At 50.1% G+C, this 27,917-nt stretch overlaps 1 protein-coding gene across 3 annotated transcripts in view; it reads left to right on the forward strand.

Moving 5' to 3' along the window:
• Positions 1–1,421: 1,421 nt before the first annotated feature.
• Positions 1,422–27,917, forward strand: part of NCOA2 (nuclear receptor coactivator 2) — a 181,738-nt gene continuing 155,242 nt past the window's right edge. For 2 of the 3 annotated variants that reach the window (XM_077270626.1, XM_077270630.1), the window contains exon 1: positions 1,422–1,637. The gene's annotated coding sequence lies outside the window, so the exon portion shown is untranslated. The remainder of the gene's footprint in view (positions 1,638–27,917) is intronic. The other variant, XM_077270627.1, reaches the window with a different exon arrangement.

Consider the following 27,917-nt stretch of genomic DNA (forward strand, 5'->3'; position numbering starts at 1 on the left):
GGCCTGCCTCCTTGACTGAAGAAAAGGTATTTAGGACAAATTACAAAACTGATTATTTCAGCAGTTACAGCACCCAGAACTAAAAGAGCCACCTTGTCAGAATGCAGCATTACTGCTGCACAAGGTGGCTCTTTTAGTTAAAAATGCCTGGGGGGGGTGACAGGTTCCCTTTAATAAACATACGTCTTCCTCGGCTGGGTGTTCTCCTTTTTTTTGCTGTACAGGGAGGTATCCATCTTTTGGTCCATTTTCAAAGATTGGGGCAGCGGTGCCTGAGGAGGATAGTTTTTCTGGAAATTTGGACAGGGTTTGGGCCAATGTACGCCATAATCTGAAAGAGGCAAATAGGAGGTCAAAGAAATATTTTGACAAGAAAAAAAGGGAGGCGTTGTTTGTAGTTGGGGACATGGTCTGGTTGTTCTCTAGGAATCTGCGTTTGAAGATCCCTTCTAAAAAACTGGGGCCTAAGTTTGTAGGACCCTTCAAAGTGGTTCAGGTTGTCAACTTGGCAGCGGTGAGAATAGACATCCCCTCGTCCTGGAGAATTAATTCAGTTTTTCGTGTATCTTTACTGAAGAAAGTTGACACACCAGATAAGAAGGCAATGCCGACTGTTCCTCTAGTTGGTGAGGATGGCGAATTTGAGATTTCACACATTTTAGATTCCAGGTGGCACAGAGGAAGGTTGCAGTATCTCGTGTCCTGGAAGGGTTTCGGTCCCGAGGATAATTCCAGGGTGAAAGCTGAGGAAGTCTCGGCCTCAAGACTGATTAACGCTTTTCACAGGAGATTTCCGAATAAGGCTTGGCCAAGAGGATCCGGAGGATCCTCGTAAAAGGGGAGGTACTGTTAGAATCTGTTTTATTTTTTGACCATCCGCCATCTTGTGGAGTTCTGGCTGCTGGTCTTTTTCCGCTGGTGCTGGTTTGTCTTGGGTCAGGTCACCCTTTATTACCCAGCACCTGCCTCCCATTCCTTGCTGGACAACAGTGTTAATCCGCTAGAGTTCTGACTAGGTGCTTTGATAGCTTTCTGTGTTTGATATTGTGCAGTGACATCTTTAGTGGTTGAGGGGCCGCCATACACGAGCTGGGCGCTGACCGCCACACCACAGGTAGCGCTATACTCCATCCTATATGGGACTACGCTTTCCCATAGTTGCAGCAGAGTCAGCGATTCTAGAGGAAAACTCGCCCTGAGGAACAGAACTGGGCTCAGAAGTAAGGGGCCCCAATATTGCCCCGGGCCACCCTGCATTGCCACCAGTGCCGCCTCAGGGCACAAGCCTTTACCTATCATGGACTTTATGCTGCAGAGTCAGCAGATATGGAGCACGTTGTAGATGCAGTGCTGCACCTGCTGCAGCACAGCTTTGCCCCAGGTCCCCATGCTGATAGGACGGAGCAGTGGCGCTGCTAGAGGCGGAGGACATGGCTGTGCTGCTGCCAGGAGGAGGCGCCGCCCTCCCAGGAGGGGGAGGAGGGGATCCGGCGCTCGGAGGGTGGCTCGGTTGGTAGGAGGAGGATCCCGGGATAAACAAGCCTGACTACCCTGCTGGATGAGGGAACATGGCGGCTGTGGATCTGCTCTGTCCCCGGGAACCTTGGCGGCCGGCACTGCGCACTGAGCAGTAAGCGGTAAGAAGGCGGCAAGTGAGGAAGCAGCGGCCCGAGGGTGAGGGGACGGGGCAGCGGCAGCTCCTTCCCGGCCACACGGCACATGGAGGGGCGGCGGCTGTGCAGAGTTGTGGGTGTCACTGGGGAGCGTGCAGTGCTGGCTGTGCAGAGTTGTGTGTGTCACTGGGGAGCGTGCAGTGCTGGCTGTGCAGAGTTGTGTGTGTCACTGGGGAGCGTGCAGTGCTGGCTGTGCAGAGAGTTGTGTGTGTCACTGGGGAGCGTGCAGTGCTGGCTGTGCAGAGTTGTGTGTGTCACTGGGGAGCGTGCAGTGCTGGCTGTGCAGAGTTGTGTGTGTCACTGGGGAGCGTGCAGTGCTGGCTGTGCAGAGTTGTGTGTGTCACTGGCGGTGCAGGCTGTGCATAGTTGTTTGTGTCACTGGGGAGCGTGCAGTGCTGGCTGTGCAGAGTTGTGTGTGTCACTGGAGAGCGTGCTGGCTGTGCAGAGTTGTGTGTGTCACTGGAGAGCGTGCTGGCTGTGCAGAGTTGTGTGTGTCACTGGAGAGCGTGCAGGTTGTGCAGAGTTGTGTGTGTCACTGGGGAGTGTGCAGTGCTGGCTGTGCAGAGTTGTGTGTGTCACTGGCGGTGCAGGCTGTGCATAGTTGTTTGTGTCACTGGGGAGTGTGCAGTGCTGGCTGTGCAGAGTTGTGTGTGTCACTGGCGGTGCAGGCTGTGCATAGTTGTTTGTGTCACTGGGGAGTGTGCAGTGCTGGCTGTGCAGAGTTGTGTGTGTCACTGGCGGTGCAGGCTGTGCATAGTTGTTTGTGTCACTGGGGAGTGTGCAGTGCTGGCTGTGCAGAGTTGTGTGTGTCACTGGCGGTGCAGGCTGTGCATAGTTGTTTGTGTCACTGGGGAGCGTGCAGTGCTGGCTGTGCAGAGTTGTGTGTGTCACTGGAGAGCGTGCTGGCTGTGCAGAGTTGTGTGTGTCACTGGAGAGCGTGCAGGTTGTGCAGAGTTGTGTGTGTCACTGGGGAGCGTGCAGTGCTGGCTGTGCAGAGAGTTGTGTGTGTCACTGGGGAGCGTGCAGTGCTGGCTGTGCAGAGTTGTGTGTGTCACTGGGGAGTGCAGTGCTGGCTGTGCAGAGAGTTGTGTGTGTCACTGGGGAGCGTGCAGTGCTGGCTGTGCAGAGAGTTGTGTGTGTCACTGGGGAGCGTGCAGTGCTGGCTGTGCAGAGTTGTGTGTGTCACTGGGGAGTGTGCAGTGCAGGATTGTGTGTCACTGGAGAGCGTGCAGTGCTGGCTGTGCAGAGTTGTGTGTGTCACTGGCGGTGCAGGCTGTGCAGAGTTGTGTGTGTCACTGGGGAGCGTGCAGTGCTGGCTGTGCAGAGTTGTGTGTCACTGGGGAGCGTGCAGTGCTGGCTGTGCAGAGTTGTGTGTGTCACTGGGGAGTGTGCAGTGCAGGATTGTGTGTCACTGGAGAGCGTGCAGTGCTGGCTGTGCAGAGTTGTGTGTGTCACTGGGGAGCGTGCAGTGCTGGCTGTGCAGAGTTGTGTGTGTCACTGGGGAGTGTGCAGTGCAGGATTGTGTGTCACTGGAGAGCGTGCAGTGCTGGCTGTGCAGAGTTGTGTGTGTCACTGGGGAGTGTGCAGTGCTGGCTGTGCAGAGTTGTGTGTGACTGGAGAGCGTGCAGGCTGTGCAGAGTTGTGTGTGTGACTGGAGAGCGTGCAGGCTGTGCAGAGTTGTGTGTGTCACTGGAGAGCGTGCAGGCTGTGCAGAGTTGTGTGTGTCACTGGCGGTGCAGGCTGTGCAGAGTTGTGTGTGTCACTGGGGAGCGTGCAGTGCTGGCTGTGCAGAGTTGTGTGTGTCACTGGCGGTGCAGGCTGTGCAGAGTTGTGTGTGTCACTGGGGAGCGTGCAGTGCTGGCTGTGCAGAGTTGTGTGTGTCACTGGGGAGCGTGCAGTGCTGGCTGTGCAGAGTTGTGTGTGTCACTGGGGAGTGTGCAGTGCAGGATTGTGTGTCACTGGAGAGCGTGCAGTGCTGGCTGTGCAGAGTTGTGTGTGTCACTGGGGAGTGTGCAGTGCTGGCTGTGCAGAGTTGTGTGTGACTGGAGAGCGTGCAGGCTGTGCAGAGTTGTGTGTGTGACTGGAGAGCGTGCAGGCTGTGCAGAGTTGTGTGTGTCACTGGAGAGCGTGCAGGCTGTGCAGAGTTGTGTGTGTCACTGGCGGTGCAGGCTGTGCAGAGTTGTGTGTGTCACTGGGGAGCGTGCAGTGCTGGCTGTGCAGAGTTGTGTGTGTCACTGGGGAGTGTGCAGTGCAGGATTGTGTGTCACTGGAGAGCGTGCTGGCTGTGCAGAGTTGTGTGTGTCACTGGAGAGCGTGCAGGTTGTGCAGAGTTGTGTGTGTCACTGGGGAGCGTGCAGTGCTGGCTGTGCAGAGTTGTGTGTGTCACTGGGGAGTGCAGTGCTGGCTGTGCAGAGAGTTGTGTGTGTCACTGGGGAGCGTGCAGTGCTGGCTGTGCAGAGAGTTGTGTGTGTCACTGGGGAGCGTGCAGTGCTGGCTGTGCAGAGTTGTGTGTGTCACTGGGGAGTGTGCAGTGCAGGATTGTGTGTCACTGGAGAGCGTGCAGTGCTGGCTGTGCAGAGTTGTGTGTGTCACTGGCGGTGCAGGCTGTGCAGAGTTGTGTGTGTCACTGGGGAGCGTGCAGTGCTGGCTGTGCAGAGTTGTGTGTGTCACTGGGGAGCGTGCAGTGCTGGCTGTGCAGAGTTGTGTGTGTCACTGGGGAGTGTGCAGTGCAGGATTGTGTGTCACTGGAGAGCGTGCAGTGCTGGCTGTGCAGAGTTGTGTGTGTCACTGGGGAGTGTGCAGTGCTGGCTGTGCAGAGTTGTGTGTGACTGGAGAGCGTGCAGGCTGTGCAGAGTTGTGTGTGTGACTGGAGAGCGTGCAGGCTGTGCAGAGTTGTGTGTGTCACTGGAGAGCGTGCAGGCTGTGCAGAGTTGTGTGTGTCACTGGCGGTGCAGGCTGTGCAGAGTTGTGTGTGTCACTGGGGAGCGTGCAGTGCTGGCTGTGCAGAGTTGTGTGTGTCACTGGCGGTGCAGGCTGTGCAGAGTTGTGTGTGTCACTGGGGAGCGTGCAGTGCTGGCTGTGCAGAGTTGTGTGTGTCACTGGGGAGCGTGCAGTGCTGGCTGTGCAGAGTTGTGTGTGTCACTGGGGAGTGTGCAGTGCAGGATTGTGTGTCACTGGAGAGCGTGCAGTGCTGGCTGTGCAGAGTTGTGTGTGTCACTGGGGAGTGTGCAGTGCTGGCTGTGCAGAGTTGTGTGTGACTGGAGAGCGTGCAGGCTGTGCAGAGTTGTGTGTGTGACTGGAGAGCGTGCAGGCTGTGCAGAGTTGTGTGTGTCACTGGAGAGCGTGCAGGCTGTGCAGAGTTGTGTGTGTCACTGGCGGTGCAGGCTGTGCAGAGTTGTGTGTGTCACTGGGGAGCGTGCAGTGCTGGCTGTGTAGAGTTGTGTGTGTCACTGGGGAGTGTGCAGTGCAGGATTGTGTGTCACTGGAGAGCGTGCAGTGCTGGCTGTGCAGAGTTGTGTGTGTCACTGGAGAGCGTGCAGTGCTGGCTGTGCAGAGTTGTGTGTGTCACTGGAGAGCGTGCAGGCTGTGCAGAGTTGTGTGTGTTACTGGCCGTACAGGCTTTGCAGAGTTGTGTGTGTCACTGGCGGTGCAGGTTGTGCAGAGTTGTGTGTGTCACTGGCGGTGCAGGTTGTGCAGAGTTGTGTGTGTCACTGGCGGTGCAGGTTGTGCAGAGTTGTGTGTGTCACTGGCGGTGCAGGTTGTGCAGAGTTGTGTGTGTCACTGGCGGTGCAGGTTGTGCAGAGTTGTGTGTCACTGGCAGTGCAGGTTGTGCAGAGTTGTGTTTGTCACTGGCGGTGCAGGTTGTGCAGAGTTGTGTGTGTCACTGGCGGTGCAGGTTGTGCAGAGTTGTGTGTGTCACTGGCGGTGCAGGTTGTGCAGAGTTGTGTGTGTCACTGGCGGTGCAGGTTGTGCAGAGTTGTGTGTGTCACTGGCAGTGCAGGTTGTGCAGAATTGTGTGTCACAGGCTGTGCAGAGTTGTGTGTGCCACTGGCGGTGCAGGCTGTGCAGAGTTGTGTTTGTCACTGGCGGTGCAGGTTGTGCAGAGTTGTGTGTGTCACTGGCGGTGCAGGTTGTGCAGAGTTGTGTGTGGCAGTGCAGGTTGTGCAGAATTGTGTGTCACAGGCTGTGCAGAGTTGTGTGTGTCACTGGCGGTGCAGGTTGTGCAGAGTTGTGTGTCACTGGCAGTGCAGGTTGTGCAGAGTTGTGTTTGTCACTGGCGGTGCAGGTTGTGCAGAGTTGTGTGTGTCACTGGCGGTGCAGGTTGTGCAGAGTTGTGTGTGTCACTGGCGGTGCAGGTTGTGCAGAGTTGTGTGTGTCACTGGCGGTGCAGGTTGTGCAGAGTTGTGTGTGTCACTGGCGGTGCAGGTTGTGCAGAGTTGTGTGTCACAGGCTGTGCAGAGTTGTGTGTGTCACTGGCGGTGCAGGCTGTGCAGAGTTGTGTTTGTCACTGGCGGTGCAGGTTGTGCAGAGTTGTGTGTGTCACTGGCAGTGCAGGTTGTGCAGAATTGTGTGTCACAGGCTGTGCAGAGTTGTGTGTGCCACTGGCGGTGCAGGCTGTGCAGAGTTGTGTTTGTCACTGGCGGTGCAGGTTGTGCAGAGTTGTGTGTGTCACTGGCGGTGCAGGTTGTGCAGAGTTGTGTGTGGCAGTGCAGGTTGTGCAGAGTTGTGTGTGTCACTGGCGGTGCAGGTTGTGCAGAATTGTGTGTCACAGGCTGTGCAGAGTTGTGTGTGTCACTGGCGGTGCAGGCTGTGCAGAGTTGGGTGTGTTACTGGTGGTGCAGGCTGTGCAGAGTTGTGTGTGCCATTGGCGGTGCAGGCTGTGCAGAGTTGTGTGTGTCACTGGCGGTGCAGGCTGTGTAGAGTTGTGTGTCTCACTGGCGGTGCAGGCTGTGCAGAGTTGTGTGTCTCACTGGCGGTGCAGGCTGTGCAGAGTTGTGTGTCTCACTGGCGGTGCAGGCTGTGCAGAGTTGTGTGTCTCACTGGCGGTGCAGGCTGTGCAGAGTTGTGTGTGTCACTGGCGGTGCAGGCTGTGCAGAGTTGTGTGTGTCACTGGCGGTGCAGGCTGTGCAGAGTTGTGTGTGTCACTGGCGGTGCAGGCTGTGCAGAGTTGTGTGTCTCACTGGCGGTGCAGTGCTGATGGTGGCTGTGACTGCTTTGGATGCGATTCTCCTCTGTACTCCCCCATAGATGTGCTGATGCCTGTGGCTGAGCCCGCAGTCTGTGGACCTCTGTGTGACAGTGCAGGACTCTCTGGTGACATGCAGTGCTTGTGTTCAGTGTGCCAGTGCTCCTGTGATGTCACTAGTGCAGGGACCTGACGTTTTGGCTGCACTTTTCTATGACGGTCACATCATCTTGAGAGATTGCAGAATTTGCGTGAAGTCATCTTGCTCATCTACCTCAGTTGCAGAAGTTTCTCAGTGACGTGCTGTCGTCACTATTCTGTGGTGCGATGTGGCTGCGAGTCTTGTGCGATTTTCCTGCCGTGTTGCTAATGAATCGCAGTCACCATCGTCTGCCATTGATCGCTGTGCTGGAAATGTGGCGTACCGTCTGGTACCACAAGTCCAGCAGGTTCCGATTCTCCTCAGCTGTCGTGACCTGGTTACATGACATTGTGTATTACAATGCGACCATGTTCCCATTTATTGTGATGTGACGGTGCGACCAGCTAAGTGGCCAGCTCTGATGTGTGACTGCGCCATGTGGGGCTCCTGTATTGCTGTAGTGACGATGTGGCGCTCCTGTCTTGCTGTAGTGATGGCGCCATGTGGCGCTCCTGTATTGCTGTAGTGACGAGGTGGCGCTCCTGTATTGCTGTAGTGACGGCGTCATGTGGCGCTCCTGTATTGCTGTAGTGACGGCGTCATGTGGCGCTCCTGTATTGCTGTAGTGACGGCGTCATGTGGCGCTCCTGGATCCTTGTAGTGATGGCGTCATGTGGCGCTCCTGTATTGCTGTAGTGACGGCGTCATGTGGCCCTCCTGTATTGCTGTAGTGACGATGTGGCGCTCCTGTATTGCTGTAGTGACGGCGTCATGTGGCGCTCCTGTATTGCTGTAGTGACGGCGTCATGTGGCGCTCCTGTATTGCTGTAGTGACGGCGTCATGTGGGGCTCCAGTATTGCTGTAGTGACGGCGTCATGTGGTGCTCCTGTATTGCTGTAGTGACGGGGTCATGTGGCGCTCCTGTATTGCTGTAGTGACGGCGTCATGTGGCGTTCCTGTATTGCTGTAGTGACGGCGTCATGTGGCGCTCCTGTATTGCTGTAGTGATGGCGTCATGTGGCGCTCCTGTATTGCTGTAGTGACGGCGTCATGTGGCGCTACTGTATTGCTGTAGTGACGGCGTCATGTTGCGCTCCTGGATCCTTGTAGTGATGGCGTCATGTGGCGCTCCTGTATTGCTGTAGTGACGGCGTCATGTGGCCCTCCTGTATTGCTGTAGTGACGATGTGGCGCTCCTGTATTGCTGTAGTGACGGCGTCATGTGGGGCTCCAGTATTGCTGTAGTGACGGCGTCATGTGGTGCTCCTGTATTGCTGTAGTGACGGCGTCATGTGGCGCTCCTGTATTGCTGTAGTGACGGCGTCATGTGGCGCTCCTGTATTGCTGTAGTGACGGCGTCATGTGGCGCTCCTGTATTGCTGTAGTGACGGCGTCATGTGGGGCTCCAGTATTGCTGTAGTGACGGCGTCATGTGGTGCTCCTGTATTGCTGTAGTGACGGCGTCATGTGGCGCTCCTGGATCGTTGTAGTGATGGCGTCATGTGGCGCTCCTGTATTGCTGTAGTGACGCCGTCATGTGGCGCTCCAGTATTGCTGTAGTGACGGCGTTATGTGGCGCTCCTGTATTGCTGTAGTGACGGCGTCATGTGGCCCTCCTGTATTGCTGTAGTGACGATGTGGCGCTCCTGTATTGCTGTAGCGACGGCGCCATGTGGCGCTCCTGGATTGTTGTAATGATGGCGTCATGTGGCGCTCCTGTATTGCTGTAGTGACGGCGTCATGTGGCCCTCCTGTATTGCTGTAATGACGATGTGGCGCTCCTGTATTGCTGTAGCGACGGCGCCATGTGGCGCTCCTGTATTGCTGTAGTGACGGCGTCATGTGGCGCTCCTGTATTGCTGTAGTGACGGCGTCATGTGGTGCTCCTGTATTGCTGTAGTGACGGCGTCATGTGGTGCTCCTGTATTGCTGTAGTGACGGCGTCATGTGGCGCTCCTGGATCGTTGTAGTGACGGCGTCATGTGGCCCTCCTGTATTGCTGTAATGACGATGTGGCGCTCCTGTATTGCTGTAGCGACGGCGTCATGTGGTGCTCCTGTATTGCTGTAGCGACGGCGTCATGTGGTGCTCCTGTATTGCTGTAGTGACGGCGTCATGTGGCGCTCCTGTATTGCTGTAGTGACGGCGTCATGTGGCGCTCCTGGATCGTTGTAGTGACGGCGTCATGTGGGGCTCTTGTATTGCTGTAGTGACTGCGTCATGTGGCGCTCCTGGATCCTCGTACTGTGACTTGTATCGCTCTGTTTTCCTTTGATCTTGCGTTTTCTCCATTTCCCTGCTATGGCCGATTCCCTGGCGCTGGTACCTGCGTGCCCCCTGCCCAGTGGCAGAGCATATAGGATGTGTTTGGGGGAGGGACAACTTTTTGCAGGGGATGCTGTACGGGTACCGAGTTCTGATAGTGTCCTCTCCGGCAGAACATAACCGTGTATGTGTGTAATAAGCCAGGCCTGGGTGCTGTCAGCGCACAGTGACAGTGCGCAGTCTGAGCCAGCGGCCGTTCCCTACGCAGCAGACAGGCTTGTGTTCTGTGGTGGGATCTATGTGTGATGTGTGCGTTGTATAGCAGTATCATGGCCTGTAGCGTCGTACAAGGATCACTTTCTTGATTGTTTTATCGCATTTTGTGTATCGCCTGCGACGTCGGCGATCAGATACAACGTAAGTGGTCAGCCGCATCCAGTATAATGTTCGTTCTTACAGATATTCCAGCAGTCCGACCTCTCACCCAGCACATCCTGCAGTTTTGTTTTTGTCTATTTGTGCCATTTTGTAATCCCTTTAATGCCAGTTTTTGGAATTCTGAGACCCCTGCTGTTTGTGGTCGTTCTCTATTTCTGAGTATGAAATATTTTGATAGCAAAGGTTTTGCTGCCGGTGAGCAGTGACGGAGGCAGTGCTGGTTACAGTTTTCTATTTTTCAATATCTACTTCCTCAGTTGTTGAATGATGTTGACATTTTATTTATCGATGTTGCTAAGGCTACTTTCACACTGGCATTTTTTGTCCTCCGTTGCAATGCGTCGTTTTGGTCAAAAAACGCATCCTGCAAAAGTGCTTGCAGGATGCGTTTTTTGTCCATAGACTAACATTAACAACGCATTGCGACGAATTGACACACATCGCAACCGTCGTGCGACGGTTGCGCCGTGTTGTGGCGGACCGTCGGCTGCAAAAAACGTTACATGTAACCAGGGTGGATTGATTTAAATCACGCCGATTTAAATCATGATTTAAATCACGATTTAAATCAAAAGATTTTTTTCTATTTAAATCGGATCGATTTAAATCATGATTTTAATCAAAAGGTTTTTTTTAATATAAATCACGATTAAAATGAGAAGTGAGAGCAGTGCGCATGTGCGCCCATAGTTACACGGACGAAACTAGGGGCAACGATCTAACGCCAGGGTGAGGGGGGGACCCCAAAGTAAGTAAAAATCTTTTTTGTTTTACTATATGGCAATAGGTAGGTGTTTAAAAGCAGCATGTCTTAATTGTATAAACTATTAATAGCCTCCACATTTTGTTCATACTGCCCCTTTAATTCCACACTTCTAGCTTGGTTTCACTTTTGGTTTAGTTTCTTTTTCCATTCAGTTGACATGCCCAAACTTGTTGGATAGTCAGCATCCTACAGAAACCTCTGGAAGAGCATGGCATTGTGAATGTTACACATATACAGCCTTTATTCTACTGAGTTAAACAACTCAGCTTTATCTCATGATGGAAGAACCTTTGGATGGTAAAATATTTTCCTCAAAAAGCAGTTTATTGAAAAAAATCCGATTTAAATCAAAAAAATCCGATTTAAATCAAAAAAATCCGATTTTTTTGATTTTTTTAAAAAAACATTGATTTTTATCCACCCTGCATGTAACGTTTTTTGCTGCCGACGGTCCGCTCTGCCCCCACCTCCCCGCACTTCCCCGCACCTCACAATGGGGCAGCGGATGCGCTGGAAAAATGCATCCGCTGCCCCCGTTGTGCGGCGCATTCACTGCTAGCGTCGGCAACCTCGGCCCGACGCACTACGATGGGCCGAGCCCGACGCTAGTGTGAAAGAAGCCTTAGATAGCGCCAACATATTCTGCGGCACTGTACGCAAACTGTCACCACTAACCTCAATCCCTGACCCCCTCATATACTCAGATACCGCCCCCTACAGGCAATTTTCATAGGAAGCCAACAAACCTATCAGTATGTTTTTTTTGTAGGGTGTAAGCAAGTGGAGTACCCGGAGGAAACTGACTCAGTGGCTGAAAGTAAATACGGGCTCCATGTTGGACTTGACACCCCCCAAAAGCTTTCAAGGCAAGAATGCTAAGCCTCGATGCCATATTTTGGTTGCATGACATAACTGATGCAGACAATTTTTGGACTAGGTTTTAAGGGACAGGACTGGAAAAGGTGTTTATTTTCCAATTATGCTGCAGCACAACTTGTTAAACTTTATCTGAGAGGGATTTCAGCTCAACAGCTCAATTAACCCAAAAAAAGAAAAAAGAAGTTGCTGCTACTCCCTCCTGACTATAGGACGTGCTATGTCCTAATGTTATCTCTACTCCAAACATGAACATTCAGATGTGAGTGCAGCATAAGGGAGTCTGTCAGCAGTTTTGACCCATAAATAGGCTGACATAGCAAATATAGAGGACGGGGAGAGCTGTGTAAACATACCTGGGGTAACGGTCATTTAGGATGCGTGTCCGAGAACTCCACCTTGCAAAGCCCTTGTGCCACGATTACTAGTGTCTAGGAGGAGACCCCTTCATGTGTCCTGGGCTCTGTGCACTAAGGAGAGCACTGCAGCCGTCCCTCAGAGCAGAACTCTCTCATCCATATGTTGTGGGAATAATCTGCAGAGGAAATTCACTTGTGCCGATTTTACTATGTTAATTACCACTGTGTGGTTTTTACTGCATGTTTTCACCTTTTGCAATGCGTAGGATGGAATATGTAAGGGTATGTGTCCACGTTCAGGAAACGCTGCTTTTTTGACGCAGCATTGAGCAGCATGCATTAAAAACGCAGCGTCCAGATGATCCAGCATAGTGGAGGGGATTTCATGAAATCCTGTCTCCACTATGCAGTAATAGACGCATGCGGCACACCCGAGAAAACTCACATGCGGCGCGTCTTTTAAGAATGCAGCATGTCCTTACATTGCAGAAAAAACTCAAGGACAACGCAGGTGACCTGCCAGTGACCTCAGGTGCAGATTTGGTCAGGATTTTACCTGCATAAAATCCTGACCAAATCCTGAAGCAATCCCGAACGTGGACACATACCCTTACAAGCCTATTTTGTTGTGCATTATGATGCGCCACCAAACCGGAGCAAAATCCGCACTGAAACATTTGTGTGAATGTACCAGGTATCAGTTGAGTATTAGGGTATGGCTCCACGGTCCGGAGGGTCGGCGGTATCGCCGCAGCGGCGAAGCCGCTCGGCGCTAAGCCCCGCCCCCTTTCTGGGACGCGATGGTGCCGGATGTGTACAGTACACATCCGGGATCATCGCACCCCTCGCCATAGGGCCCTGTGATATGCCTTGCGGGGACGCTGCGTCCCCGCAAGGTGTACGGACATGCTGCGATCTGAAAAGACGCGCAGCATGTCCGGAGTCGCAGGGCCGCCGCGTGCGGGTTTCCACGCTGCTGGAACATCTGGACGCTGCTTTTTTGACGCTGCAGCTCTGCGCAGCGTCAAAAAAGCAGCGTTTCCTGAACGTGGAAACATACCCTAAGGGTATGTGTCCATGGTCAGTTTTGCTTCAGGCTTTGGTCACGATTTTATGCAGGTAAAATCCTGACCAAAAATGCACCTGAGGTCACTGGCAGGTCACCTGCGGTGTTCCTGCGTGTTTTGCTCATTGTAGCAACATGCTGTGTTCTGAAAAAACGCAACGCATGTGCGTTTTGCGGGTAAAACACATGCGTTTTTTAATGCACAGTGGAGACGGGATTTCATGAAATCCCCTCCACTATGCTGTAACATCTGGACGCTGCGTTTTTGACGCTGTGGCTCAACGCTGCGTCAAAAACGCAGCGTTTCCTGAACGTGGACACATACCCTAACAGTACAAGAATGTTGCCGCAATTGATGGACATGGCAGATTTGTCATTCCCAGCGTGTTGGCTTATGCTCTGAGTCTTCACCATGTATTTTTACAATGAGAGTAGTCTGTCTACAGGATTTGGTGCAATTTTGCTGCTGCAGACAGTCTCCATTGGATAAGGCCTATGTGGATGTGTTTATTAGGCTTTTCTGCAATCTCGTACACACTGCATTCAGGATGTCTATTTCAGCGCTTTAGCAGCCTTTTTCACACATTAAGGGTATGGGCACACATTGCAGATTCCATTGCGGATTTTTCCGCGTGGATTCTGCAGGATCCGCAGGTAAAATGACCTGCGGGTTTTGTGCGGTTTTCGCCTGGGTCTTTACACCTGCGGATTCCTATGATGGAATAGGTGTAAATCGCTGCGGATTCCGCACAAAAAATTGACATGCTGCAGAAAATAAACTTCTGCGTTTCTGCTCCGTATTTTCCGCAGCATGTGCACTGCGGATTTGGTTTTCCATAGGTTTACATGGTACTGTACAACGCATGGAAAACTGCTGCGGATCCACACGGCCTAATCCACTGCGGATCCACAGGGCCAAATCCGCAATGTGTGCACAGACCCTAAAAAGAATGGGTGAAAAATTTACAGTAAGTAAAATGCTGCCAAAAAAAACCCCTCTTTTTCCTGCCATCCCTTTTGGTTTTCGGGACCGAAGCCTCCTGTGCAGAAACTCTACATGAACATATTCTTCTAGCAATCTTTGATGTCTGTGGATGTTCAGTTTAGTTAGGGAATTAGAAAAATCTGTGCCAAATAATCCATACCTTACATGTCAAACGTTCTTAGAGGAAATGGCTGTAGGTATTTGGAAGTTGTTTCCCTTTGTGTCTGTCAGTCATCTCTCCGGTACGTGGATCCCAGCATTTATTTTACAGCTGAAAACAGTTTGTACCTTTTTATAGCGCTTGTGTTCTCTAGTTCCTCCCTTACATAACATAAGCCAGCAGTAGCAGGGCACCCGCATATACCGGCCGTCATTGGCGACCCCTGATGGGCTTCATACGGAAACTGGGGACTTTAATAATTCTTCTAGGATGGCATAAGGGAAACTTATGGTGGCTAAAGAAAATGTTAGTTTTGTAGGAGGCCAGGTAGCCAATGCACATAAATCACGCTGCTGCATTCATGCTTTTGTCCAGTTCTTGGCAGGATACTAAACAATGTGACTCTCTTGCAGGAGTCCAATGGCCGGTAAGGCTACGTTCACATTTGCGTTTTGCGGCGCAGCGTCGGCGACAAAACGCATGCACAACGCAGCGTTTTGTGACGCATGCGTCCATTTTTGGCATGATTTTTGGTGCAAAAAACTGCATCATGCAGCATCCTCTGCGCCCTGACGCTTGCGCCAAAAATGACGCATGCGTCACAAAACGCTAGACAACTCATGTCCATGCGCCCCCATGTTAAAGGGCCACTGTCACCCCCTCCAGCCGTTATAAACTAAAAGAGCCACCTTGTGCAGCAGTAATGCTGCATTCTAATAAGGGCCGCGCTTAGTAACCCGATATTTACCCTGGTTACCATTGTAAAAGTAAAAAAAAAAACAGTACATACTCACCTTTTGATGTCTGTCACGTCCCCCAGCGTCCACAGGGTTACGCGCTGCTGCTCAGAGCTTCCTGCACTGAATGTGTCAGCGCCGGCAGTAAAGTAGAGCACAGCGGTGACGTCACCGCTGTGCTACTGCCGGCGCTGACACATTCAGTGCAGGAAGTTCTCGGCAGCAGCGCGTAACCCTGTGGACGCCGGGGGACGTGACAGACATCTGAAGGTGAGTATGTACTGTTTTTTTTTTTTTTTACTTTTACAATGGTAACCAGGGTAAATATCGGGTTACTAAGCGTGGCCCTGCACTTAGTAACCCAATGTTTACCCTGGTTACAAGTGAACACATCGCTGGATCGGTGTCACACACACCGATCCAGCGATGACAGCGGGTGATCAGCGACGAAATAAAGTTCTGGACTTCTAGCTCCGACCAGCGATATCACAGCGGGATCCAGATCGCTGCTGCGTGTCAAACACAACGAGATCGCTATCCAGGACGCTGCAACGTCACGGATCGTCATCGTTCTCGCTGCAAAGTCGCTTAGTGTGAAGGTACCTTTAGACAAGCTAATAATCAGGGAACAAGCATTTTTACCAACTATTGTTATCAGCCCACCTAAACCAGTGAACACCAGATCAGTGTTTCCCAGACCTCCTGGAGTGTGATAAGGACTGTCAGGACAGAATGACTGCTCACACCAAGTACCGGCGCTCGGTGCACCGTGGCAGGGCCAAACATTACAGTGCACCTGACCTCCTGCTTGTTTCCCTCCTTCTTTGCTTGACAGCTCTGATTTTATAGAGCCAGAGAAGGACAGAGATAGGTAGGACGCTGTATATAAACTTTCTGTCCCCGCCTTGACGCCCCAAGCTCCTAGACTTGATTTGAACAGACATTCTGTGCTCAGAGTCCCTTTAATCAGGACTAAAAATCATCGATATCGGCAGCACATCGTCGGGTGTATGCAGGTCATGTGCTGCAGATTAACCTCTTATTTTAAAGTCAATATTAGTGCTCAGTTTATTAGATGTTAGACCTTCTTCTTATGCCGCCTCGGTTGTAATATTTTAATATTTTACACCCAGGTTTTGGTGCAATTTTTGCAATTTTTTTTAAGCCTTTTAGGCTATGTGCACACGTTGCAGATTTGACTGTGGAATGTTCTGTGCCGATTCTGCATTTCTTGGCAGAAAATGCAGGTCAGAATCTGACCTTTTTGTTCGGTTTTTGTGCTTTTTTTTTTTTTCAGATTTTGTGCATATTTCTTCCTCTTTTTACCCATGCGGTTTTCTGTTATGGAATGGGTGCAGAAACGCAGCAGATCCGCAAAAAGAATTGACATGGTCTTCATTTGAATCTGCTGCGTTTTCCGTATGGAATTTTGCGTACCATTAGCACAGCATTTTTTTTTTTTGCCATTGATTTACATTGTACTGTAAATCACTTGCGGATCTGCAGCATTTCTGTGCGGAAAAAAACGCTGCGGATCCACAGGAAATCCACAACGTGTGCCCATAGCCTTATGTCACCGCTTTTTTTTTCTAGACACTTTTCAGAAGTGTCTAGTGAGGTGGATCAAATGTTAAACACTCATACTGAATTTGGTGCCAGGCATGTATGCTGGTGTTTTGGTGAAAATGTAGGCAGAATTCTTTCATCTGTAGCTTGGTAGATCTCCTGCCTTGTGTAATGAATAGACTGTGACCGGGGAATCATTGGCTGCTCGGGAGAAAGGTGTCAGGATGCCGGACGGGCGGGTATCAAGTAAAGATGGCTTGTGAGCTACTCGGTTATTTTGGCCATGGCACAGCTACATTGCAGGTTAAGGTATGTAAATCGGGGTCACATTGTGTAATTGTGTAATGCCGCGACGTGCTACTTTCAAAGTCGGAGCCAGTAGAATTTATTTTTTTTGCAATTTACTTGTCGTAATCGCTGCAGCTTCTAGGTTGCCATTACTCTGCGATCTAGCCGTGGCATATTCTGCTCTTATTCTGCACAAATTGCGTCGTGGCTAGTATCGCCATTTAGCCCCACCTTTAGGGCATATTTATGAGAGACTTTTCTGTTAGAATTTTTGTATTTTATTTTTCTAAGGGAAAAAAAAAAAAAAAAATGCTCAAATGTAATTACCCTGAGTCTAACCTGGGCTCTGGAGGAGCAATAACCCTTTAATATCTTGTGTGTGTTGCTATATTGGGGGGGTCCGCAGGAAGCTGCTGGCCCCAGGTGCGGTGTAATGATTCGGCAGGGCAGGGACTCCTCTCCCATCTGACAGTACGGTTGTAGTGTGGCCTGGCTGAGCGTGCGGGAGATCAGGTTACACGCACAATCACTGTGTATACCAGCGTGATCCTGTAGCTGGGCCTAGGGTTTACACTGCCGGGATAGCGGCCTGGGATTCTCTGCCATCCCGCTGCACACTGTGATCTCATTCCTGCCAGAGACGGAAGCTGCGTCAGGAAGGCTATGTGCACACGTTGCGGATTTACCTCTGGAATTTTCTGTGCGGATTCTGCATCTCCTGGCCGAAACCGCAGGTGCAGATTTGATGCGTTTTTCTTGCAGATTTTGTGCGTATTTACTGCGGATTCAGTGCGGATTTCATGTGTTTTTAGCCCTGCCAGATTTCTATAATGGAATGGGCTGCAGATCTGCACAAAAGAAGTGACATGCTCCTTCTTTCATTCTGCTGCGTTTTCCGTGTGGAATTTTCTGCACCATTAGCACAGCATTTTTTTTTTTTGCCATTGATTCACATTGTACTGTAAATCACTTGGCGGATCTGCAGCGTTTCTGCTTGGAAAAAAACGCTGCGGATCCGCAGGAAATCTGCAACGTGTGCACCTAGCCTAAGTGTGAGTGCGGCCAGTGATGCTGTGAGATACTGCGCGCCCCATCACTGCCGCGCTCACAATCAATCTTTCATTACTTTAGTGAAACTGGTGGCAGAGCCAGAACATGGCCTCATAGATGTCCCAGCAAAGACTTTATTAGTAGAATATTGGTGCCGTTCTGTTACGGCTATTAACACGTTTTCTTTCAATTGGACTAAAAAATGACACACAAAAAAATCACATTTAAAGGGGATCAGTCAAATAACCTGACATGTCTGTCTTCATAAGTACTTTTATTTCTCATGAAAAAAAAAATCACTTTTGTCACATCTATTCTTTAGAAGTCTACGCCGTTATTCTTCCTAGAAGTGTAGGGATAAATGGACGGCTGGGTGCAAGTCACTGACACTGTCCAATCAGTGCTCACAGTGCCAGGCTCTGTACATACTGACATTACATTGCCAGGAGGAACGACTGGGGAGCTGGGATCAGCGCAGAGCTGTAAGCACAGATGCTACACAACTGGTATTCCAGGGGAACAGACCTTTTATGTTACGTGCCCATGATCCGAAGTTTGACCCTGCGTACCTATAGTGTTAATCTGCAGGTAAAAAGCACTTAAATCATGTCTTACTGGCGCAGCAGCTACAGGGAGAAATGCAGTTCTATTCTCCCTTCAGCCTCTGCGTGCACGGTCATGCTTCAGAGCTGGCAGGCAATCGTGCTGTAATTTGCGTCTTTTCAAGCTGTGGCAAACATTTTGGTGCAGTTGTACTTCATTCCCATACTGGAGTACAAAATCTGTCTAATTCTATGTCTGTGTAGCTAAAGATTAACGTGCCAGATTTGAAAGGCTCATGCAGGCGTTTTTTTTGTTTTGTTTTTTAATCTTAACAGGCGCTAAAAAGTTATGAGAAAAAGAGTATTTGATTTTCCACAAAATTAATCAACCAGTGTGCGCCATTTTGTAGGATTTGGTGCAAGTACTAAAAGAGAAAAGAGAAATCCATTAAATAAATGATGTGTCCCAGCGTTAGGACAGGTGCAGGACACCGGCGTCAGATAGTAGATGTGACGTCACCAGCCTAGCTCACCTCCTCATACAGTAGTAAAGCTGGAATATACCCCTTTAACAGCATCCTGGTTATTTGTATAGAGGTGGGACAGGACTTGCCATGGTTGTCTATGGTGGCAATACCCCGTTTGCAACTACCTCTTCTACATGAAACACACAATAATCTACATCTCCTGACGCATGCAATAATGTCACCTCGTGTCTTCTTACCCCAACAATTGCTTAGCGGGTAACATATAAATGATAGTAATACATACGCCATCTAGTACAGTTTTGCACACATTGTGCTGTAGACATAAGGCTGGTGCGGGGTCTTATTTATGCATTTGTTTTCTCTATTCCCATGTGCAGCACAATTCACACCTGTCTGCTCTCCATTATAGTAACATCTGCTGCCGTGTATGCCTCATTATCCTGCCCTTTCCAGCGTTCTCACAAGGATTGTGCTTCAGGTTACATGTCGTAATCTCCTACAATCGCAGTTTATCACCGATCCATAGATTGAGAATGGGGTCCTGTGCTTGCGTAAAGTGGTGGGCACATGCGCTTGGTGCCCCATATTGCACTGCAGAAGATGAGCCATCTCTGGCCGTGTTATCCAGTTTTAATAAAACACTTAATTCAATTGGTTTTCGTAATTGGTGGGCATCTCCAAAATGGGGACCCCATTACCTTTACTGTGGTTAGGTGATAAGTTGCGATTCTGGGGCACCCCCTGTTCACATTATGGATTCCCCAGTGTGTAAGGCTAAGTTCCCACCATGAGATTTTGGTGAGTTTTTGGTGCTGTGCAGCATCTTACAGTTCCAGCAGAGTGGATGGGATTTGTAGAGATCCCATGCCCACTGTTCTTCTTTTTTTGGGGGGGGTAAAATGACCTTCAAATCCGCAGCATATCAATTTCTCTTGCGGGTACCATACGCTGAGTTTTCTGTGCAGTTATCTCCATAGATTTTCATTAGATGCAGAAATTCTGTAGCGTCAAAAACTCGCCAAAAGCTCATTGTGGGAGCGTGGTCTTGGGGTATGCTCGCATGTTTGCAGTATTTTTTCTGCAGCAAAAACGTGAGTAGTGTCAGGAAAAACACTGTACAGTCCACAATGTTGCATTTTTATGTGCGTTTTCACATGTTTTAATGGTGTTTTGAACTGGTGAAAATTTCTGCAAAACGGCTGAAAGAATGGACACGCCGCTTCTCGGTAAAAAAACAAAGTGCATGATATTTCTGAAAATCTCATTGCTTTATGCTGGTATGTAAAACACACCATATACAACACACCATATACACTGCCCAAAATACACAAAACGCTGTGTGTGAACATGGCCTAATGCTGAAAGAAGGCTCTGACGTATGCCGTTGTGTAGGCATGCGGAGATGTACATATGCTACTGCATATGCCGGAAAGATGCACTTTGTGCGCAGATTCCCTGCACATTTCACCCATAGTTGACTTCTGTGGAACACGCGGTGGATCTCACATCCGCAGCGCTGCTCGCTTTACACTATGCGTTTTCTCGTGTGAATGTGAATTTTTAGATTGGGTTTTCCACATGTCAATCTGCTGAGGAACAGATCTGCTGTGTATTCCCCTCTTTGGAAGGCACCTTGAGGCGTTATCACCATTTTATAAAGTTTCTCCAGTTTTAGTAGAAATTGTGGAAGCAGTCGTGATTGTTTGTTTGATTTTTCTGTACGTAGCACAAGTCTATTGTTTGCTTTGCCGTCATTGGCTTCTATAACCTTTTTTATGGGTTTAGTGTGTGTAAGGCTACTTTCACACTAGCGTCGTGCACTGCACGTCGCTATGCGTCGTTTTGGAGAAAAACCGCATCCTGCAAAAGTGCTTGCAGAATGCGTTTTTTCTCCATTGACTTGCATTAGCGACGCAGTGCGACGCATTGCCACACGTCGCAACCGTCGTGCGACGGTTGCGTCGGACCGTCGTCACCAAAAAACGTTGCTTGTAACGTTTTTTGGTGTGTCGTTCCCGTCTTTTCCGACCGCGTATGCGCGGCCGGAACTCTGCCCCCGCCTCCCCGCACATCACAATGGGGCAGCGGATGCGTTGAAAAACAGCATCCGCTGCCCCCGTTGTGCGGCGCTTCCACAGCTAGCGTCGGTGCGCCGCCACGTGGCATGGCGACGTGCAGCGCACGACGCTAGTGTGAAAGTAGCCTAAGCCGAGCATGTAGCGTACAGTGTGACATTGTGTGCTGTGCTTTCCCCCTCACATATTTTGACCTTTTTGAAGGGGTTTCTGGTGTTCTGCTGGTTCTTCACAGGAAGTGCGACACTTGTGAGCTTTTTGCCTCTTGCGGCTGAGGCTGTTTGGCCACTTTTGACAGAAGCTGGAATATTTTCTCCCCTTCAATTGCAAGTTTGAGGCTACATGGGAGAAAATTATCATGTGGATCTGCATGTTCACATCATTTCAGTCATCGTATACTTTGTGGTTTAATTTCTTTAATGTTTAAGATCACTAATGTCTACATACTGCGTTTTTATTTGCTGAAAATAGTAGAGGATAGAAGGAGAACCTGTGTATGATAACAAAGGACTTTGTGCTTAAAATATTAGTAAATAATTCCAATTAGACATGTGGTATAGTTCTTCTGATTCACTTTGTCACTTACCCCATGTGCAGGGCATTGCAGTAGCTTAGATATCCATGGTTAGGACCACTCTCGTAGTGACAGTTAGACTATGTTCAAATGTTGTGTTTTTGCTGCATTTTTTAATGGAAATTTTTAGCTGTGTTTTACAGTGCCAGCTAAAGCTGTGAGATGTCAGAAATCTCATGCACACACACTTTTTTTTGTTACTTACGGAATTGGAAAACTGCCGCGTTTTTGCATACTGCAGCATGTCATTAAGTCAGTGTAAAAATGCAGCAAAAACAGTTATCAAGTTTTGCTGCGTTTTTTTTATGCAAAAACCTAAGGAAGTTTCATCATTATCCTTTGGGGACACCGAACATCATCAGAATTCACAAGAAGCAATAAAAGGCAGATAAACCTGCTTTTTGTAAGCGGCTTCTTTACTGCCCAGACAGCAGGTTTTGCCTACAGAAAAAAATGCATTGTGTGATGATAGCCTTAGTTAGCGGTCATAGCGATGGCAAGCTAAGCCACTGCAATGCCCTGCACATGGGGTAAGTGACATAGCGAATCAGAAGAACTATACTACACTTCTGGAGGTATTTGCTAATATTATTATTATATCTACTACTTATTGGGGAATGGGAATACCCCTGTAATTCAATTATTGTTGCTGCTGCCAAACTTTTTTTATTATGCAATCTACTTTTAGGGGATATTATATAAGCTAGGAGACGGTTATATACATGATGTGTGGCGAATAGTAGTGCAGTCCTTTATCCCCAGCTGTAATAGTGGGCACAGCTTGCCGCTGATTTCCCCAGCTCCTCCGTGACTCCTGTGTTCCCCCGCACTGCCCCATGTCAGCCGTCAGGAAGCGGGTGACACCCACACCAGCTAAAGGTACTGGCCGAGAGTCACGAGTCCGTATAGGAATCGCCAGTGAGCATGTCCCTACAGCCGGGGGTAGTGGCTTCGCTGAAACATGAGGACGCAGTTTCCTCAATTCTGCTCTGAAGACTGCTGACATAACATCTTCTGGTGCTTTGCATCCTCACAATTTGGCCACCATCGCTGCAGCTTCTAACGACTTTTTTTTTTTTCCTTGAGTGAAAAACCCATAACCGTTTATGAAAATGGCGGTAAATAACCATTGCATGGCTACGAAACAAAATCCTGTCTGTTTGTAGTGGTATTTAGATGATGGCTCTCATACATCGGGGCTCCCTGCAGTCTCCTCTGTTCGGCTCTGGTGACACTTGCCCGCTGTGACCCGTATTTGTGCCGCAGGACTGGAGCGATATATAAGTGCGGATACATGAAGCGCACACATCTAATGCCTGGGACGCGTGTGCATTTCAGCATTGTGCTCGCTGTCCCAGGGCTCGTGTGAAAATCGCGTGTTGCCCTTGTTGGCGGGATGTGATTGACAGCGCCCATTCCCCTGAGCGGGAGAGAGGCACATTCACTCGCCCCTGCACTTTCTCACCACACACTTTGTTCTCTGCCTTTAGAAATGTGGCGTGCTCGAAGATTTGAATGCAAGTGAGCGAGCCATTCACCTGCTGAATATTGGGATGAATCCCCCTACCAGGGGCCCATCGTTTATTTGCACACTAAGCGGAAAATAGGCGTCCTGAAATAGCACCCCTCAAAAAAAAAAAAAACTTTAATGGTAGAATTAATTGTAAGTTTACATTGCATGAAAATGCTGCCATAACTTACATAGGATTTAGCAAATTAATAATAATTCCACTTGCTGCAGAATTGTTCCCGTCAGACACTGATTTTTACATTTGCAGTATGTAACATATATAAAATGTGTGTATGTGCACTATATGTACATTATATACTGTGAATGTATATTTTTTTATTTTTGCAAGCATTTCATGAAGATTTTTTCCATTTAACTATAATAGGGGCGTAAAAATCTGCCATAAAATCTGCTAAACTCGGCGGTGGGTGCAGAAAATAGTGTAAAATGAAGCAAAACTCCCAATGGTACCCCCCATCCCGGGTATCTGCTGCTCCCCTGCTGTCGGTACTGCCTCTGTGACCCGTTACCAGCAGTGGATGTAAGATGGGTGGGCGATTATTTTACATTAGGAGCTTTTAGAATCGGTGACAAAATTTGGTGTGGATTTGTCGTGCTGAATTACCCGGAGTAGTTTTACTAATCTGCTGTGGAAATTTTTTCAGAGCTCGTTCACACGATCGTATTTTTGTTCCGAGCGTTGTCTATGAATAAAACAGACCAATGATGTCCTGGCGCGATGCAGATGAGGGTTTCCCTCCCCCCACTGAGCAAATCTGCATATGGAAAAAAATGGCAGCATGTACAAGTTGCTAATTTCCTCCATAAATCAGGTGAGACTCACCCATCCAAGTCTATGGGTGCAGAAAAAAAATTCTCACTTTTTTGGGGGAGATGAAACTCTGATCTTTTTTTTTTCTACTTTTTTCTCTTAGGCCTCTGTTCCCCAAGTGCATTTTTGATGCTGCAGAATTTAGTGAACACGTGCGGATTTACCTGCGTGATTAGAACGCAGCGAAATAACGCTGCTGCATTCTGGTCATGGGAACGTAGCCTTAGGCCATGTTCACACGTTGTGTTTTTGCAGCTTTTTTTTTCCTGCAGGCAATACCTGCTCTCTTGACCGTAATGAAGCTGCCTAAAAAGTAGGTATTGTTGCATTTTTTGCACTAAAAAGTGACATTTAAGTAATTTCAGTAATGCTGCTTCATATGTCTCACCCAGCTTATCTATGGGAGTCTGGAAATCTGGCCGGAATGCCCATCTCTCTGCACAGAGGCTCAGGCTGCGGTCCTGGTCAGACCATATACTGTGACGCACGAATGCTGTACATTGTGGGTGTGAGGTTTCACCACTCACATCTTGTTCTGTACGACCCACCTGAGACCGTTTTCCATTGACACTCTGCAATATTTATAGATAATGCATTATCCATTAGAGAAAGCAGCGGCAACGACTGCAGTGTCCCAGCCAGACCCCACTGCACGCCCCCACCGGGCACATGGGGGAGACCTCTGCTCGGATCCGACTATACGTTATTCATTATTTATCGGGAAGGAAAAGACAGCTGCTTTCCTGGACTAAAAGTAAATAGGAGGAAATGGGGAATTACTTGGGTGATTTACTAAAGAGAATAGTCATTTTTTGTGAAGTCTTTCAATAATAATGCATTTTTTTTTCTGCGCAAAAGGGGTTTTTCCTTTTCTTAAAATTAAGTTGTTTAACTTTCGGCTGTAATTTTGATATCATTATTTACATTTTGTCACCACTGTGAAAAATGTATTTCCTTCCAGATGAATAAAACTTATTCTGAGTACTGCACACAGCTGTGGGGGATTAATGTTGCTTATTTTGTTGAAGAGGAGTGGACTAAAGTTCTTAAATGGTTAAAATTGCAAACTGCTTGTAAAAATAAGCAACTTTACAATTTACCTCTTATTAAGAATCCTCTTCTCCATTCTCAGAAGCAGAGGGATTTTTAATCTTATAGTGTAAAGCTCATTGCCGTGGTTGCCGGCCACGCTGAGACTGCAAGGCTACCTTGGTCGGGAGCTTGCTGCAGGGCCTGCCTAGATCAGGAGCTTGCTGCAGGGCCTGCCTAGGTCGGGAGCTTGATGCAGGGCCTGCCTAGATCAGGAGCTTGCTGCGGAGCCTGCCTAGGTCAGGAGCTTCCTGCAGGGCCTGCCTAGGTCAGGAGCTTGCTGCAGAGCCTGCCTAGATCAGGAGCTTCCTGCAGGGCCTGCCTAGGTCAGGAGCTTGCTGCAGAGCCTGCCTAGATCAGGAGCTTGCTGCAGGGCCTGCCTAGGTCGGGGGCTTGCTGCAGGGCCTGCCTAGGTCGGGAGCTTGCTGCGGGGCCTGCCTAGGTCGGGAGCTTGTTGCGGGGCCTGCCTGGCTCAGGAGCTTGCTACGGGGCCTGCCTAGGTCAGGAGCTTGCTGCAGGGCCTGCCTAGGTCTGGAGCTTGCTGCAGGGCCTGCCTAGGTCGGGAGCTTGCTGCAGGGCCTGCCTAGGTCGGGAGCTTGCTGCGGGGGGCCTGCCTAGGTCAGGAGCTTGTTGCAGGGCCTGCCTAGGTCGGGAGCTTGCTGCAGGGCCTGCCTAGGTCGGGAGCTTGCTGCAGGGCCTGCCTAGGTCGGGAGCTTGCTGCGGGGGGCCTGCCTAGGTCGGGAGCTTGTTGCAGGGCCTGCCTGGCTCGGGAGCTTGCTGCGGGGCCTGCCTAGGTCAGGAGCTTGCTGCGGGGCCTGCCTAGGTCGGGAGCTTGCTGCGGGGCCTGCCTAGGTCGGGAGCTTGCTGCGGGGCCTGCCTAGGTCTGGAGCTTGCTGCGGGGCCTGCCTAGGTCTGGAGCTTGCTGCGGGGCCTGCCTAGGTCTGGAGCTTGCTGCGGGGCCTGCCTAGGTCAGGAGCTTGCTGCGGGGCCTGCCTAGGTCTGGAGCTTGCTGCGGGGCCTGCCTAGGTCTGGAGCTTGCTGCGGGGCCTGCCTAGGTCTGGAGCTTGCTGCGGAGCCTGCCTAGGGCTGGAGCTTGCTGCGGGGCCTGCCTAGGGCTGGAGCTTGCTGCGGGGCCTGCCTAGGGCTGGAGCTTGCTGCGGGGCCTGCCTAGGGCTGGAGCTTGCTGCGGGGCCTGCCTAGGTCTGGAGCTTGCTGCGGGGCCTGCCTAGGTCTGGAGCTTGCTGCGGGGCCTGCCTAGGTCTGGAGCTTGCTGCGGGGCCTGCCTAGGTCTGGAGCTTGCTGCGGGGCCTGCCTAGGTCTGGAGCTTGCTGCGGGGCCTGCCTAGGTCTGGAGCTTGCTGCGGGGCCTGCCTAGGTCTGGAGCTTGCTGCGGGGCCTGCCTAGGTCTGGAGCTTGCTGCGGGGCCTGCCTAGGTCTGGAGCTTGCTGCGGGGCCTGCCTACGTCTGGAGCTTGCTGCGGGGCCTGCGTAGGTCTGGAGCTTGCTGCGGGGCCTGCCTAGGTCTGGAGCTTGCTGCGGGGCCTGCCTAGGTCGGGAGCTTGCTGCGGGGCCTGCCTAAGTCGGGAGCTTGCACCACTTCTCTCTCGGCGTCGGAGCCTGCTATGCAGCTGGATGGAGTGTGGATCTGACCAGCCTCAGATCTTCAATTTTTCTCCCATGCTAGAGAGGAAAATCTGTCTGCTGAATGCATGGGGGGGGGGGGGACTCTTAGGTCCGACCAACAGTGCGACCATGCCACCTGCCCAAATGTCAGGCTACAGAGGCATAATGGCCCCTTACAAAGCAGGAAGCCTGGGGCAGAGAATGATGCTCTCCTGAAGGAAAGATTACTTGAACCCTGTACCCCAATACCTTACCTGTCAGCCAGGCCATAATAAAAAATAAATACTGTCCTCATCCCCAACAACAAGTTAAAACTGCTCTTGAGGGACTTGCTATTCTATTTTATCAATTTTTATACTCTGTAATATCTAATTATTTTGAGTTAGTACTTCATCTTCAATATTCTGCCAGCACTATCTGAGCTGTAACGTCATTTTCCTCACTTCCCAGCATTCATTGCAACTGGTATTATCCAATATCTGGCCAGTCTGAACTAAAATCCCATTGTTCTGTTTCTTCTGTGATTTCCCGATTTTCTTTGCCTGCTAGTCATGTGAGCAACATGCTAATGAGTGAATAAATTGACAACTGGGCAGTGTCTGTGTTGATTGTGATTGGGGCATACACGTCACACTCTGGCACTGACCATTCATGACAAACCATTCCGGAGAGGCTACAGCGGCGGGCTCTGGTGACACTTGAGCTTCCCATGAGATCAGGCTTGGTTCTGAGAGCAGCGTACACAGGGAAGCAGACGAGATCCCGACGGCTCCAGCCCTGCATACAGATAAGGGTCTCATACACGGCTTCCTCTGCTGCTACTTGTCCTACTGCTCTTCGATTTGAGCTGTTGTCAGAACGGCGCGTGGTATCGTGCAAGGCCTCATTCACATACATACTGGTCAGTTTCCCCGTTTCCCCCTACAGCCTCTGAAATCTGTGCTTTTAGAGACCTTGGTTCTCGTACGTGCCTTTTTGTGAATTTTGCAACCTTTTGAATTATCCATGTGAGAACCATGCCAGCCCTACTGCCCGAGACTGGCTGCACGCTGCCTTGTGTAAATCCAGGACTTGTATGTCGGCCTGTGCTGGTTGTCATACAGAAGCATACAAAACCAGTATAAAACAATGTGCCATAAAGAAGTGACTTCCTCATAGAATACTTTAAAAACTTGACAAGTGAAGACTTCAAAAAAACCATTAAAGGGAACCTGTCACCCCCAAAATCGAAGGTGAGCTAAACCCACCAGCATCGGGGGCTTATCTACAGCATTCTGTAATGCTGTAGATAAGCCCCCCGATGTATCCTGAAAGATGAGAAAAAGAGGTTAGATTATAGTCACCTGGGCGGGCGGGCGGTCCGATCCGATGGGCAGAGCAAAGTACTGCAGTGCGCAGGCGCCGTGCCTCTCTGACCTTTCCCGCTGCCTGCGCACTGCAGTACTTTGCTCTGCCCATCGGATCGGACCGCCCACCCAGGGGAGTATAATATAACCTCTTTTTCTCATCTTTCAGGATACATCGGGGGCTTATCTACAGCATTCCAGAATGCTGATGCCGGTGGGCTTAGCTCGCCTTCGATTTTGGGGGTGGTGACAGGTTCCCTTTAATGAAAAAAAAAAAAAACAC

Source organism: Ranitomeya variabilis, chromosome 6 (assembly GCF_051348905.1).
Source record: "Ranitomeya variabilis isolate aRanVar5 chromosome 6, aRanVar5.hap1, whole genome shotgun sequence".
NCBI lineage: Eukaryota > Metazoa > Chordata > Amphibia > Anura > Dendrobatidae > Ranitomeya > Ranitomeya variabilis.